Source organism: Cololabis saira, chromosome 4 (assembly GCF_033807715.1).
Source record: "Cololabis saira isolate AMF1-May2022 chromosome 4, fColSai1.1, whole genome shotgun sequence".
NCBI lineage: Eukaryota > Metazoa > Chordata > Actinopteri > Beloniformes > Belonidae > Cololabis > Cololabis saira.
In genome coordinates, this window is record NC_084590.1 from 47708839 (window position 1) to 47724701 (window position 15863).

The 15863-nt window shown below is 41.5% G+C and overlaps 2 non-coding genes across 2 annotated transcripts; both read left to right on the forward strand.

Moving 5' to 3' along the window:
- Positions 1-3956: 3956 nt before the first annotated feature.
- On the forward strand, positions 3957-4071 carry trnal-uaa (transfer RNA leucine (anticodon UAA)). Its single transcript has 2 exons — positions 3957-3994; positions 4026-4071. It is a non-coding gene; the product is annotated as a tRNA-Leu (tRNA).
- A 251-nt stretch (positions 4072-4322) lies between these two features.
- Positions 4323-4396, forward strand: trnat-agu (transfer RNA threonine (anticodon AGU)). Its single transcript has one exon. It is a non-coding gene; the product is annotated as a tRNA-Thr (tRNA).
- The last annotated feature ends 11467 nt before the right edge of the window (positions 4397-15863 follow it).

The following is a 15863-nucleotide window of genomic DNA, read 5'->3' on the forward strand; positions in this document are numbered from 1 at the left end:
AAAGGATCATTTTCGTGTCTTACCTAGTTGATTGCAACAGATTTTATCACAAAATCTCTCAACCTTACACGAGGCAGCAGCGTGAAAAAATGTCAGCGAAACCGGAAGTAGTGACAGGAAGTAGAATTACGTGGCCAATCAACCAAATATATTTATCCTTCACCATTATAAACACGTTTTTAACCCCATTTAATCATTTTTGGTGTATATAAATAATTATTTATTTCAAAATAAAAATTAATTGTTTTAACGATTTTAATTAATTCTTTAATTCAAAATTAAACCAAATTATTTGACAAGGAAAATCTTCATATTAAAAGGGATGTCACTTAAGAACCTGGGCTACACACACTTTTGAGTAAATATCAGTAGTGTGCATTAATTTGGACGTACTATTAAGAGCGCCAGTGTTGTGCGCTCTTAATAGTGCCAGTGCGTTCAAATGAACGCGTTCATTGAACACGTTCATTTCTGTGAGAACGTTGAACTGAACGCAACATATTTACACATAAAGAACTTGAACGTGAACTTGTTCATTCTGCAGATCATGAACTGGAATTTGAACTGTTCATATTATGTGAGTTGCAGCTTCACTGTTTAGGTCCAATTATTACGGAATAATCCTTCTCATTTCACCAGCGGGCGGCGCGCACATTTAAAATGCTCGACGAGCCCGGTGCAGTCTTTACGAATGAAGGCTGATTTATGGTTCCGCGTTACATCAACGCGGACCTACGGCGTAGGGTACGCGGCGTGCGGACCGTATGGTTCGCGTCGCCGCGTACCTTACGCCGTAGTCTTCGCCGTCGATTTAACGCGGAACCATAAATCAGCCTTGACGGGTGAAGAGAGAGACGTTGCAGTCGCAGCGTCAGCGAGCCGTCAGATGATGATCCGCTTATCATTATCTGCGGGAATTTTATACATCGTCTCCCAAAGAGTCTGACGGTAGGAAACTAACCTTTCTGTGCAAATTACGTCCACCTGCGCTGAGAAAACAAGTCTGAACGTCTGCCTCGTCAACTTCAAATTTGAAACGTCATGTGGAGTCAAAGCATCGGTCCAGTGGGAGAAAATATCTGCGAGTCCTTAAAGGGATTGTGACATGAAAAACAAATGTTTCTTGATTTTTTGTGTTTTGTTGGGTGTCTTGACATCAATTACACCCAAAAAACAACGAACTTTTAACATTCAGTGTATTGTGTGCTTTCTGGGATTTTCAGCATAACTGTGCAAAAACGGCGCATCAGGTTTGGTGGCGGGCCGTTACGTAACGGCCCGCCACCCAGCTCCCTGCCTCCGCTCCTCTCCAGCGCACCATAAAGGCTGATTTATGGTTCCGCGTTACACCGACGCAGAGCCTACGGCGTAGGGTTACGCTGCGATGCGCACCATACGCTGAACCCTACGGCGTAGGCTCTGCGTCGATTTAACGCGGAACCATAAATGAGGCTTAACACGGAGCTGTTTAGAGCGTCTTTTGTTCTAATCACCGGAGGAAAACTGCTAAGAAGACCCCCGGCCACTGACTGGACTTAAGATAAGGGGACAGTGCTGCTTGCATGCCTTTATTTTTATGATTGTTTGCTGTGGTTCTCCCTGCTGCTCTTCCGTGCATGCTTCGCCTGTCGCTCTCCGACGCCGCTGTGAGCGTATGGTTGGGCTGGAGGAGGAGCGGAGCAATGATTGACAGGAAAGGGGGAAAGGAAGCATTTTTCACGGCGCAAAAAAACACTGTAATAAAAAGCCAGGAAAAGAGTTCTAAGAGTGAAGTTTTTCTTGTTACACTCTTTTAGACACATTTGAGGGATGTTGGCCAAGACTTTTAATAGTGTTAAAAGCATGTTAAAAATGATGTCACAATACCTTTAACAATCAAAAAAGTTCCCAGAAAGACCAAGAGGTCTGATTTCCCAGTAACAGGTAGACAAATTGATAATGCACTACAATGTTGGAGATTTACAGCCTCTGAATAAAGTTACATGATTGTATTCAGCAGGGTCTCCAACCCTGTCCTGCATGTTTTACATGTTTCCTGCATCATCACACGTGATTCTAATTAATGGTCGTCATCAGCTTGTCATCCAGGTCTGCACAAGTCTGTTAATGACACATTTTTATCAGGGTTCTGAGGGGAAATATCTAAAACATGCAGGACAGGGTCCTGAGGACCAGGGTTGGAGACCACTGGTATACGGTGAACAGTTTTAGGATAGGGGGGCGTTTCATTCGTACTTCTCACCTAAAAATATTGAAATGAACTGAATTTGAACTAGTTCAAAATGAAAATGGTGAACTATGAACGTGAACAGTTCATTTTTAAACTATGTGAACTGAACTTTGAACTAGTTCATCATGAGAAGTATGAACTTGCACAACACTGAAGAGCGCACACGGCACTTCCTGCCGTGAATCATCTTACAGGCTCCACATAGATGAGAATTACAAAGGTGATGGCAGCTTTATTTCTATTTTCTTTCTTCAACACACATGTATTTATATTTAGTTTTACATTCTAAAAACCATAAAAAGACATTATTTGTTGCACTTATGTCTTGCTGTCACCTGAATGAAATAATCTTAACAGACTTATTAAGACATGATAGTAAAAACTTAGAAAAAGATGTTTTCCATGTTCAGAGTTTTATATTTGGTAAACTTGTATTTGTTTAAATGAAATTTAACGTTAGTCAAAGGAAGCCAATGTTGGTTTGACTGATTTCAGCCACAGTAAGAAGTTATTCAGTAAATGAGCTCTACAGCTCATATGTTGGACGACTACACATTCAGTCTGTCCACTGTTGTCTGTCAGACTCTCTGAGTTCATTAACAGCGTCTGGAGGACATTTCTGAACGTATCAGCTGTTTAAGCTCCTCCTACGTTTCCATTAGAAGCTGTTGTTCACTCGGTGAAACATCAGCAACACTCGTCCTCCATTTCTGAATCAGGACATCTGGGACCGACCTCACGGTCTGCTTAAGACAGACGTCAACGTGCACGAACCAGGATTAGTTCAACCTGGCTTCACATAGCTGCACCTCCTCATCCTGGATCGTCTTCCTGCAGCGGAATCATCCAGGATGAACTCAGGAGGAGATGTCAAGCCTTTCTCACACATCCTGGACTTCTTCTTTCTACTTTCATGCAACAAATCTCCCAACTGTCCCAGAAAAACTACATCAAGATGATCAACAATGAAACTAATCCAACCGTGGAAAACATTTGAAAAAGCAGCAGAGAAAAGCAGCTGGAGATGACTTTGGAGGTCTGGAATACAATATGTAATCCTGGATCAATCTGGGAACTTTATATTGATGATGATGATGATGATGATGATGATCCATAAAACAAATGTATATTTGTCAATATTTCATTTTTAAGTTGTCTTAGGGGAAGAGGTTGTTACTTTAAACCAGTTTCTTCTATTTCACATCTGGATAACTCTCCGTGGGTAAAACTGGTATTGCGGCCGTTGTTAATCCAAAAAAAGGGCCGCGAGGGACTAAGCAGGGGAGGAAACACGGTGACGCGCTTGTATAAAGAATTCAGTTCCACTCCAATTATGCGTCTGAACATTTATTCTTTTCTTTGCTTGCACGTAAAAATAATCCAGGTACCAGTTTCCAAGACAACATTTGCGTGCGTGAGTGCGTGATTGCATGATTGCGGTCAACAGAAAAATATCACCTCCTCGAGCTCACCCCCTCTCTGTCAAACCCTGACCAGGTGAAGGTAATCAAAGAAATACTATCAGCTGTTACCGCCCATGCCCCGGTGAACACACCCACCACCCAAAGTGTCAATGAAATGTGCAGGTGCAATACGAGACCGTGAACATAAAAGCAGAGGAGAATTATGGCTCCTACAACTGGTAAAACAATGTTTAAATCATCTCTGGAAACCCTGATTGTCATGTAAAATTTCATTGATAACTTTGTGAGGTGTTATAGTTGTAGTCAGAATGGCCGAGTGGTTTAAGGCGCCAGACTTAAGGATAACGTACTTCCTTCATGTGTACAGAGTCTTGTGGTCTCCCAAGGGAGGCGTGGGTTCAAATCCCACTTCTGACAGTTTCATGCTGCTTTGACCAACAAAGATCTCTTTCTGTTTACCAACAACACCACCGTCGGTTAGGGCCCAATAAATCAAAATGTGTACCCAAATCTACTCAAAGGGGATTTTACTACATCCTGACATGAGTGGATCATGGTCTACAACAGTTCTTTTATGTATTATTTATTTATTATTAACGTTAGTATGTGAGGCCCCGGTTGTTTTTAGAGAAATCCCCATGAAGACGAGGTAAGTGAGGGGTTACGGAGGCCCTGTGGCTTAGTTGGTCAAAGCACCTGTCTAGTAAACAGGAGATCCTGGGTTCAAATCCCAGCAGAGCCTCTAAACCCAACTGTCTTTGGAAGATTAGACATGTTTCATTCATTATGTGGCCCGTCTGTTGCCAACAACCATGCCACGCTCACTTAAATCACCGTACTTCGCCATCCTGATGCTGGTTTGAACCACAGCAGATTCTCTTGACCATGTCTATGTGCCTAAATACATTGAGTTGCTGCCATGTGATTGGCTGATTAATGCAAGCCATTAAATATCACATGGCCTGGCTTGCGTGCAAAATTTGGGGCACGTTTATGGGGCAAAAAGGCCCTCATTTTGTCGGAAGAAGGAAAACAAAAAAACAAGGAAAATTCCTACAGATACAATAGGGCCTTCGCACTATCAGTGCTCGGGCCCTAATAAGGAGGAGGTTTTTAATATAAATGTATATAGTTTTTTTTATAATTTGTATACAGTTACTTTGTATATAAATGTATATATCTGTTTATCATGTGTGTATTGTTCTTTTTGTATTAATAAATGTGGCTGGTTTCTCTTTCAACTTTGAAGCTTTGTCTCGTTCCTTGTTAAATTATACATATATAGTTTATTATCCACTTGAAGTGATTGTTAATTACATGACTGGAACAGATAAGATCACATTGAAAAAAACTCAGGGAATACCTTTAATTATAAATAAATGCCATCAATAACTGGAGTAAGTAGCCAAAACCAAATGACCAGAATGACTCAGTGGAAGGTGGAGCTGGTTTATTTTTGGGGCTTTAAGTTTCCAGAAAGGACAGACTCTTGGCAGGTACGTCGTCTAGTTGTTCTCCAGGTCCACGTATCTGAAAGAGAAAGACATTTAATATAAACCATATTAAGGTATAAACCATATTATGGTTTTATAAGGAATTATAGAATGCGTTTTCCTCCTCTGTTGGAGGAAAACCTCCAACTGAGGCCCAACCTTCCTACTCCGTTTGTAGTTGCAGTTCAGTTATTCGTCCAGCAGATGGAGACATTTCCCCGAATCACCGCCCGCCACATGAAGACGCTCTGGGTTCTTTAGTTCTGCTTAGAGTCTCTGTATTTAAATTAAGTGCATGTGAGGGATAGCGTTGCTGAAGAAATGTTTTTTCTGCTTTGATTATCTTCTGTCTTAAACTGAAATAAAAAGGAAGAGTTTTTTGTTGTTGATGTAATGTCACTTTCCTGCCACTTGATGTCGCTGTGACGGCTCTCCTGCAGCTGCCGGCGGAGCCCAGCGCCTGAAAGGGAGAGGAATCCACTTAATAGGTTTGAATCAAATGTAATGACGTTACATTTGATTCATACTAGATATTTGTATAATTTACTCCATCATTGTATGTTTGTTCCACACTATTGTAAACCTTGTTGGTGTTTGTTTAGCAACATTTGCTAATAAAGTTGTTTTTAAAGAGGTCACGTGGTTCCGGGTTGCGTCATCACAGTTTTTGCAGACGAACTTTTAGATTGAAGATCTGCAGGATCAGAACTAAACGAGAACGAAGCAGAACCAGGACTCGGAGATGGACCGGGATCAGAACCAGGACTCGGAGATGGACCGGGATCAGAACCAGGACTCGGAGATGGACCGGGATCAGAACCAGGACCTGGGGCCTGTACTACGAAGCAAGTTCAACATATCCAGGATATCTTTTCCTTATCCAGATTCACTAAGCGGGACAATTGCAATCACGCTAAGCGGTCACACGACGGTGGTTATCAACTCGGTATATCAACCCAGGTTTCTCCAATCTGGATATGAGCGCGTGCACATAAAAGGGGCGGTGTTTTCAGCGCATGACCAATCGCAAGCATGGAGAAGTCCGCTGTCAGAGCCGCTTATTTCAGTAGCGAAGAGCAAACAACAATTTTACGGAAATATGATGAGTATAGGCATATAATACAGGCAAAAAGCAACACAGTTGCAGCTGCAAAATGCAGGAAAGACAGCTGGCAAAAGATCGCTGACTGTATAAATGCGTAAGTTCATAGGGATATAAACATATATTTGAATATTCTGGGAATCTTAATCTTAAACTGTAAACCATGATCAGCAATATTAAAATAATAAAAGGCTTGCAATATTTCAGTTGATTTGTAATGAATCCAGAATGTATGACATTTTTTTTGTTTTTGTGTTTGCATTACAGAAAATCACAATATTCTAATTTTCTGAGACAGTCTGTATATATTGGTTCTATAACTATTGTTGTTGACCGATAACTTGTGCTGATGCTGTACCAAAGAATTGGGTTTTTTTATTTATTTTATTTAATTTTTTATTTTTTCAGGAGGGGGGTATTTAGTATTTTAAAGTGACTTCTCAGAATGTTCGAGGGACGAAATTGAAAATCCCTTTTTTGCTATCCCCTTACAAATGCATCTTCTTTTTCATTTCTTCTTGATTTATTTATTTAATTGGTATTAGTTTTGGATTGACTGTACATCGGATTTTGGGTGATGATTTGTTTTATTTATTCATTGATTGATTGATTTTTTATTTTCTCCTCCACCTCTTTTTTCTTTTTTTCCTTTTTTTTTTGGATCGTTCATACAGGTACTCTTCAGGGAAAGCAAAGGGGTTTTGGTGGTCCCTGAATACGCGTTCTCTTCGGAGGGATCCTCTCACGATCCGCTTCGAAAGGGCATGTCATTTTCCAAGAGAGCTGATTGGTCAGTGGGCGGTGCTTTTACACCCGGCGATCTGTATCTCGAACATAACCTGCTCCGGAGCAGGTTAGCTGTTCAGCATAAGTTACCATGGCGATGTGCCCCGATAAGAAGTGAACCACCGTCGTAGTCCTGAAAACCCAGGGTTAAACCTGAAGTTACCTCGCTAACCCCAAATCCCGCTTCGTAGTACAGGCCCCAGGAGTCCAGCATCAGGACCAAAGCGGGATCTTCCTCTGCTGGTCTGCAGGTCAGTGTTCAGGTCCAGGTTCTGCTGATTCTGCAGGTCAGAAACGTGTTTTAAACGTGTTTCCGTCTGAATGTGTGAATGTGGAGGAAACACGGACCAGCATTTAAGGCTGATTTATGGTTCCGCGTCACACCAACGCAGACCCTACGGCGTAGGGTACGCAATCTAAAGTTAAAACACATAATCTAAAGTTAAAACACACAATCTTCGTTTGTTCGTTTTTATTTATTTCGAACATGTATATATAAAAAAAAGAAACAAGAAAAAAGATAAGAGAAACAAATCCAGGTGGACATTCCACCACATAAAGAAAAAACACATATTTCAGTTACATGTTGGAAAAGGAGTGGGAGGAAGTATACATTTATTTAATCCCACCCCTTTTCCACAACTAAACATAAATTATATGCCTGTATTTACGCTTTATACTCTACACTAATTTGTATAAATAAATAAATAAATAAATATATATAATTTTTACAAAAATAACCTGTTTAATACCAAATGTAAGCTCTATCATAAATATAATATAACTATGATATAAATATAATACGTATATCTATACAAACATACAAAAACAGCATGACTAAATAGGAAAACAAACACAATCTAAAGTTAAAACACATAATCTAAAGTTAAAACACATAATCTAAAGTTAAAACTAGTGCTGGCCAACGATTAAAATTTTTAATCTTAATTAATCCCTGATTTCTGTAATTAACTGCGATTAATCTCACAATTGTTTTTCTCTAAAATTTCAAGGAAAAAGTGAAAGAAAGCTGAGATGTACGTAAAAAAGAGAAACGATTTTGTAGCATCCACAGGCTTTTATTTCACAAAGTGCATCATCAATATTTGCAGCCTCTACAGGGGCAAAAAATAACACTGTGACTGTTAGAACACAGTCAGAACGTAGCCTGAAACCAACAACAGTAGGCAATCAGCATGAAAAAGAAATAACAGCTGGTCAGACTTAAGGAAAAAAACTTAAGGAAAAAAAAATGTAAGTAAGTGGTGTTATCTTTTCCTTTTTTTTTTTTTAACACAGCAGCAGATAGGTTAGACTCAGGCTAGTCAAATAAGTACTGCATTTTCTTTTCTTTACACGTTAGCAACATTGCCTAGTTTAGACAGGCAGAACCTTGAACCAAGAAACCCAGCAGGTAATACCAATAACAGCTTGTCAGGAAGGAAAGTCCCAGTGAGACTAAAGGGACTATACTTGTTGTTCTTAAACACAGCAGCAGACTGTAATAGTACATTAAGTACTGACTTTTTTTCTTTAGCAAGCCTATTCCTCATTATCAGTTGCACCAAGCCAGTTACTAAGGCACACAAGCTGATTAACATGTCAAGATGACAAAGAAACACGCTTCTTTTGGACAATATGCCCAGCAAGGGAAAACAGACGCTCACAGGGCACTGATGTGGCAGGTGTAGTGAGGTACTTTTTGGCAATGCAGGCCAGCCTGCTGTGCAAGCCTGCACGTTGTGACCACCACTTTAATGGACAGTCATCCTCACTGATGGTGGGCTCAGATTTGTATCTGCTCACACAGTTCTCAACAGTCATCTTCATTTTCACCCTCAGAATCAGACTCTGAAGCAATCAAGAGGGACAACCTTTTCTTTGGGGGCTGTGGTGGCTCTTCCACAGGTTCCTGGGGAACACTTCTCTGGCCCTCTTCCTTCAGTAAAGTGTGGAGTGAAGCCCACACCTCACCTCTCTCTGCTCTGGGAAGACATTTGAGGTCCTTGAATCTTGGGTCGAGCACAGTGGCAATCTGCAGATAGCTGATGTTGGCATTCTCCTTAGAATAGAATAGAATAAGACAGAACAGTACACTTTATCAGCAGTGATTAAAGAACATGTTTCCAATCTGTGGTCCATGATAAAACAAAGAACAATTGTTCAGAAGTTCTGTCACTTTTCTGCACAAAGTAGAAGGGAAATAAACATTGTTTACTCAAATTAACATTCACTGATTGAACGCACACACACACACACACACACACACACACACACACACACACACACACACACACACACACACACACACACACACACACACACACACACACACACACACACACACACACACACACACACACACAGAGACACACACACACACACACACACACACTTCTTTCCTCCATTTTTTTTACACTTTCTTCCATATACCCCCCCCCCCCCCCCCCCCCCCCCCCCCACACACACACACACCAGAACAATAAGGTATAATAAACTTTACTGTACCTGCAGGGCTCCAGTAGTACTTCCAATTTGTGCAACTTGTCCATTTCAGATGGTGTCGGCATGGCAACTTTGCTGTTGGACAGTACATCTTTCAGCGTTTGTTCATTTCTCCGAACACTCTTTATCATTTCGAGAGTTGAGTTCCACCTGGTCGGGACGTCTTGAATTAGCGACTCCACTTGTAGCCCGTGTTCTTCTTGTTTACGTCGTAGTTCTGAGTCACGTTAGCTTGACTGTGTTTAAAGTGGCCAACCACCTTTCTGCATTTGGCCAGCGCATTGTCAAACGGGCTGTTCTGGAGAGACACTGTGATGGTGCGCTGGAGACTGTGTGCAGAGCAGGGGACATGAGCCATGGGTAGTTGCCTCGCAGCCGCGATCATATTTCTGGCACTATCTGTGGTGACTGAATTTACTTTGTTTTCAACTTTCCACTCCTCTGCAACGCGCATGAAGTGCTCGGCGCACACGTCAGCATAGTGTCTCTCTTCAGTTTTCATCACCGTCTCCAGTCTCCGTCTATATAGTGGACTGTGACACCGAGATAATTGTGGTTACCCAGCGATGTCCAATGGTCTCCAGTTAGAGCCACGGTTGCTGCGTGTTCCAACTCCTTGGCTCGTGTGCCCCTCTCCTGCTCATACAACGCGTGTATTCTTCTTGTTACCGTCTGTCTTGATGGCAGCTCGTATGTAACGTCATTTGAGGCTATTCTAATAACCTCCCTCAGGCCCTTATCTTCCACAATATAAAGTGGTCTGCAACTTCTAGCCACCCACTTTGCAATGGCATTATCTATTCTGCAAACCCTTGGTTGATCGATAGGTCTCCATGCTGCATCCAACGTAAGCTGCTGTGCTGGTTGTCTCGGCCACGTGCTGGGATCGACGCCAGTGTGTTTTGCTGACAAATGGTACCTGAGGCTCGTAGAAGTTCTGTGGTAGCTGAACGTTTTGCGACAGTGGACACAAATCACTTGAGATTTGTCCACTGTGCCATCTGGGAGATTTTTAAAAATAAAATGTCCATTTGCCAACCTGTTTTGCTCCATTTTTGTTTCTCTTGCATATCGTGTAGCAGGCTGTCATGGGCGGCACCGTTGGTGACTCGTGTTTTAACAACAGGCTTTGTGATTGCTTGCTGACTGATTGACAGACGAGTAAACGAATCACAAACCAGGTTTTCCTCAACACTCTGCCTCTCAGTCATTGTGACGGTTGTGATTGGTTTGTTGATTCGGAGCCAGAAGTGCTGGAGTTTTTTCGGCTACGGAAAAATATATGTTTGCGTTATGCGTTAAAAATTTTAATTGCGTTAATACGGCAAGGAATTAACGCTGAGTTAACTCGTTAATGTGGCCACCACTGGTTAAAACACATAATCTAAAGTTAAAACACACAATCTAAAGTTAAAACACACAATCTAAAGTTAAAACACACAATCTAAAGTTAAAACACATAATCTAAAGTTAAAACACACAATCTAAAGGTTAAAACACATAATCTAAAGTCTCCACCAACTCGTGAGTGTCTGCAGTTCTGGAAACATCTGGTTGGTTCTACAACCGAGTAGCAGCAACATCTCCAGAGCAGCGGGGTTTGTTGGAGCTCCTATCCCGGGAGGGAGACGCCGCCGGCGGGTTAAAGTCGGAGGAGACGCCATTATGAGCACAAAACCCACCGTAAAAGGCTGCGTTTTAAACGAGTGTCGTAAAAACCGGCGTTTTCTGCTGTCTATGAACGCCGCTAAAACATATGGCAAGCCACAAGGGCCAAAAACTGTTCATGAATGAATGCGCTGCCGAACAAAAGCATAAACATATAAACGTAGACGCCCCATGGAGCTGCTGCGATACGTCAACGTCAACGATACTTCAACGTCGCCGCCATATTGGATGTGGAAAGACTGCGCTGTAAACTAATACAAGTAAATTGACTTATTTTCATAAAGCCTCTTTCTACAAAGAAATGTACGTTTTACGTCTCATTTATTCATTCACAGACGCACTGATATACTTGGGGAAACAGTTAGGCACCAGATATAATATATATAATTTTTTCAATGGCAAAAATAAGAACTTTATTGATCCCACATAGGAGTAATTCATGTTATATCAGCTATAGAGAACAAAGTAATTTCGAAAAACAATATAGGCTATATCCCCCCTCAAAAAAATAATACAAATAGAGAAACATATTTTCTCATCAACATAACAAATTTAAAATTTTTCAAATGACAAAGTAACATATTTGAACCATTTTTCAGACAATAAAATAACATTTGAATCATTTTTCAGACAATAAAATAACATTTTATTGTCTGAAAAATAACTTAAAAATGATTCAAATATGTTATTTTGTTATTTGAAAAATTTTAAATATGTTTATGTAAAATATACTTTGTTGATGAGAAAATATGTTTCTCTATTTTTCTTATTTTTATGAGGGGGGATATATATTGTTTTTCGGCACTACCTTGTTCTCTATAGCTGATATAACATTCTGTTCTTATTTTTGCCATTGAGAAAATTAAATATATTATATTTGGTGTCTAACTGTTTCCCAAGTATATTAGTGCGTGTGTGAATGAATAAATGAGACATGAAACTTAAATTTCTTTGTAGAAAGGCGCTTTATGAAAATAAGTCCATTTACTTGTATTAGTTTACAGCGCAGTCTTGCCACATCCAATATGGCGGCGACGTTGACGTACGGCTCTGAATTTTCCAGCCACTAAAAGTGAACTGTTAGGAGCCAATGAGAAAGGAATCAGAGCAGAACACATCAATGTCTGTGTACTTAGGTTAACGTTGCTGCAACTGAAGAGGGGCACCACGTTGACTTGAAATGTGAACAATGTAATGTTAACTGAATATTATATTGTTGTGTAACGTTTGTGTATTGCTTTCTAGCTAAATCAAAAGCTCTTGATGACAAATAGATGTTACTATGTTAAATTGTGGTCAAGTATTGGGACGCCTGGTTGGTTGAGGGAGAGATACGGCGGTACAGAACTCTGCTCTGTCAGTTCAGTAACCTGGTGGTGACTGTGAGGGAAACTTATCACACCTGGCAACCAGGTATCTGTGTGTCCAAGCTTCACTTATCACACCTGGCAACCAGGTATCTGTGTGTCCAAGCTTCACTTATCACACCTGGCAACCAGGTATCTGTGTGTCCAAGCTTCACTTATCACACCTGGCAACCAGGTATCTGTGTGTCCAAGCGTCATCCACATCGTCAGAGCGTAGGTTTTCTATGTAGGTAAGGTCTGTCTAGGTAATGTGTTATGACATTTTTTACTCTTTACAATTCATTTCATAAAATTGGTATTAAAAAAAAGTATAGTTCAGTAACCGGTCTCAAAGTGAAAGTATCAGTACCAGTACTGATATTGGCCGGGTTTCCCAGATCCAACCTCTCTTAAGGATTTAAGAGAGGTTCAAAGAAGGTTTGAACTAAGAGAGGACCCTAAGATACGGGTGTTTCCCAGATGACTTCTTAACACCGTCCTTTAGTTTCGCTCTTTCAGAAGCTCTTTGGAGCAGCTGTCCGGTTCTGAAACCAAATCAATCGATGCCAGGCAAATCGATCACCAACCCCAACAGCGCATTTTCACACGCAGCACTGCTGCCTAACGCACTAATTCCCTGCTGCCTGTGCGTTATAATAAAAAATTAAGATGATAAATATAATTCAATGGCCCTTTTTCATCCAAACGGTGCGTTACTCCGTTATTTCTGGCTACAGTGAGGCTTTTTTTCCCCACACGCAGAGACCGGGAGGAAACGTGGTGGGCGTGTGTGTGCGTTCAAAAACATGAGCCAAGAGAAGGCGAGTTTCGCAAATCGCAACGTGGAATTACAGCAATCCCTGGTTTTTCGCAGGGGTTATGTTCCAAAAAGAACCCGTGATAAGTGAAATTCTTTTTACAATTATAGAGGGCTTCAGATTGCAGAGATCATCCCCGCCACGCATTCCACTGCTCTTCTCTTCTGATGCCGCTGCATCCCGACTCTGTAGCGTCTTTTTATCCTAAACCCCGCGGTGCAGGTGGGTTTTTTCAAGAGAAGAAAATAGTTATGGGTCGTTGTCTTCGCTCTTTTTTCTTCTGGGCAAAAAGATTCTTTAATATTAGGGGTGTAACGGTACACAAAAATCTCGGTTCGGTACGTACCTCGGTTTGGAGGTCACGGTTCGGTTCATTTTCGGTACAGTAAGAAAACAAAATGCAAAATATAAACGTGCTAGTTGTTTATTACACACACACAAAATAACATTGGCTCTACGTGTGCCGGCGCTAGGACCCTGCGGGCGCATTGTGTGTCGTCGGGCTGTGTTTTCCTTCATGCTTCATGCAGAAACATTTCTCTATATAATGTTGTCTGTCGCCTGTTATATTTTTTCTTTTTTTGGCCGGCGCCATAGTTGGCTGGCTACAAACTCTATACATCCCATAATGTGTAATAATATGCCCGCGCTCAGCAGCGGTACTCGCGTCGTTAAGGCTGATTTATGGTTCCGCGTTAAACCAACGCAGAGCCTACGGCGTAGGTTACGCGGCGAGCGGCTGTACGGTGCACGTCGCCGCGTACCCTACGCCGTAGCCTACGGCGTAGGGTACGCGTCGATTTAACGCCAAACCATAATTCAGGCTTTTCTAGGCAACGAAGCAGGTTGACTCCCGTTGCAGAACAGCGCTGCAGAGGCGCTCATGAACGTAAATGATCATTGTTTTTTTTTTTTAGGCCTGGCGGGGAGTCTCATGGTAGGGGAAACACCGGACTTTCTCGGTGTGAGCGCAACTGCAGCTGCAACTGCAGCAGCGCTCTGCTCCACGTGCGGTCCTCTACTTAATATGTACCGAAACTCGTTCGGTACGCCTCTGTCCCGAACCGAACACGCTATACCGAACGGTTCAATATAAATACATGTACCGTTACACCCCTATTTAATATAAACCGACACCATTGATTATATTTGAGGCTGTAATGAACGATTCATCAAAGGATCCCGTTCTTTCAGCTTCTGCTTCCCTGTCATCACACATGTAGGTGCTCGGGCTCGGGCGCACGGCGCAGGTGTCACGGCTGCCTGGACAGCCCGGTCCGACAGCACGTCCAGGGGACTGAAGTGCTGACGCACCAATGCGTTCATAAAAACAGTTCTGCTTCGCGCACGGCGATGCGGTTGATTTGCAGCGAGAACATGCTGTATAGCAGCCAAATTATCAAATAAATGATATTCATGATGATCGTTTTATTTGTGCGTAATGCATAAAGCATATACAGGAACACACTTGTTATTCCTTATTTTTCTTTTTTTTCCCCCTTTGCTGTCACCAATAAATGCTAAACAATATAAATCTAAAGTATAAAATAGATCAAAATTTGTGCGGGGTGCATTGTTTTAATATCTCATTGCTTGGTGTGATATTGATTTGCCTGACGCGGCTGGATCTGTGAGTCTTTGTTCACTAAGATGGTTGTAAAGACTGGGTCAGCAGCATCTTTCATTTCCTTCTTAATGAAAGAGATACTTAAGCTAAGAGCAACTCTGGGAAACGCGATTTTCTTTCACAGGCTCCTTAAGAAGGTTTGAAAGAAGTCTTTCGCTGTTAAGAACTACTTAACTGATCTGGGAAACCCGGCCATTTTTTGAAAGGTACCCAGCCCTACATATGACCTGTACACGGTTAGATGGTGAACTACAGAGAGGATTTTAACAGGTATCAGACACCGAGGTGTCAGAGGGCGGGACTGCATGTCAGTATGTAGCTCTGGAAGATCTGGCCTACCAACATGAAAAGAAGAGAAAAAGAGGGCGCAGACAAGCATAACAAATACAAGAACAATGCTGCACAATGATTCCAGTGAGATACTTCAAATTAATAACTAGATTAAGCTGAAGATGAGAAATGATCAGCTCTTGCAAATATCTCGGAGCTAGTTTATTTAGGATATTTATACACAAATAATAACATTTTGAATTGGATTCAAAATTGAGTTTTACAGGGAGTGTGGTGACTATCTCACAAACAAAAAGAAAGTTTGATTAGTCACACTTGCGGTGGTTAGGAATGTCTTTGACTCATAGCCTTCTTTAGTCCAACAAATCCACTTTCCAGAGCAGTTCTCCTTTGGGTGACGTTCCCATTTATTGCACAAAAATGATGATTTAGCAAACGTTTATACTACCAAATAATGTTGAACACAACGGTTGGCATACGCTACGGTAAAAACGTGTGCTCCCTCCACCACTCTGCCCCGACTGCTGACAATCACCAACTTATAACACCTGTGCAGGTGCGGCAACCAATTAC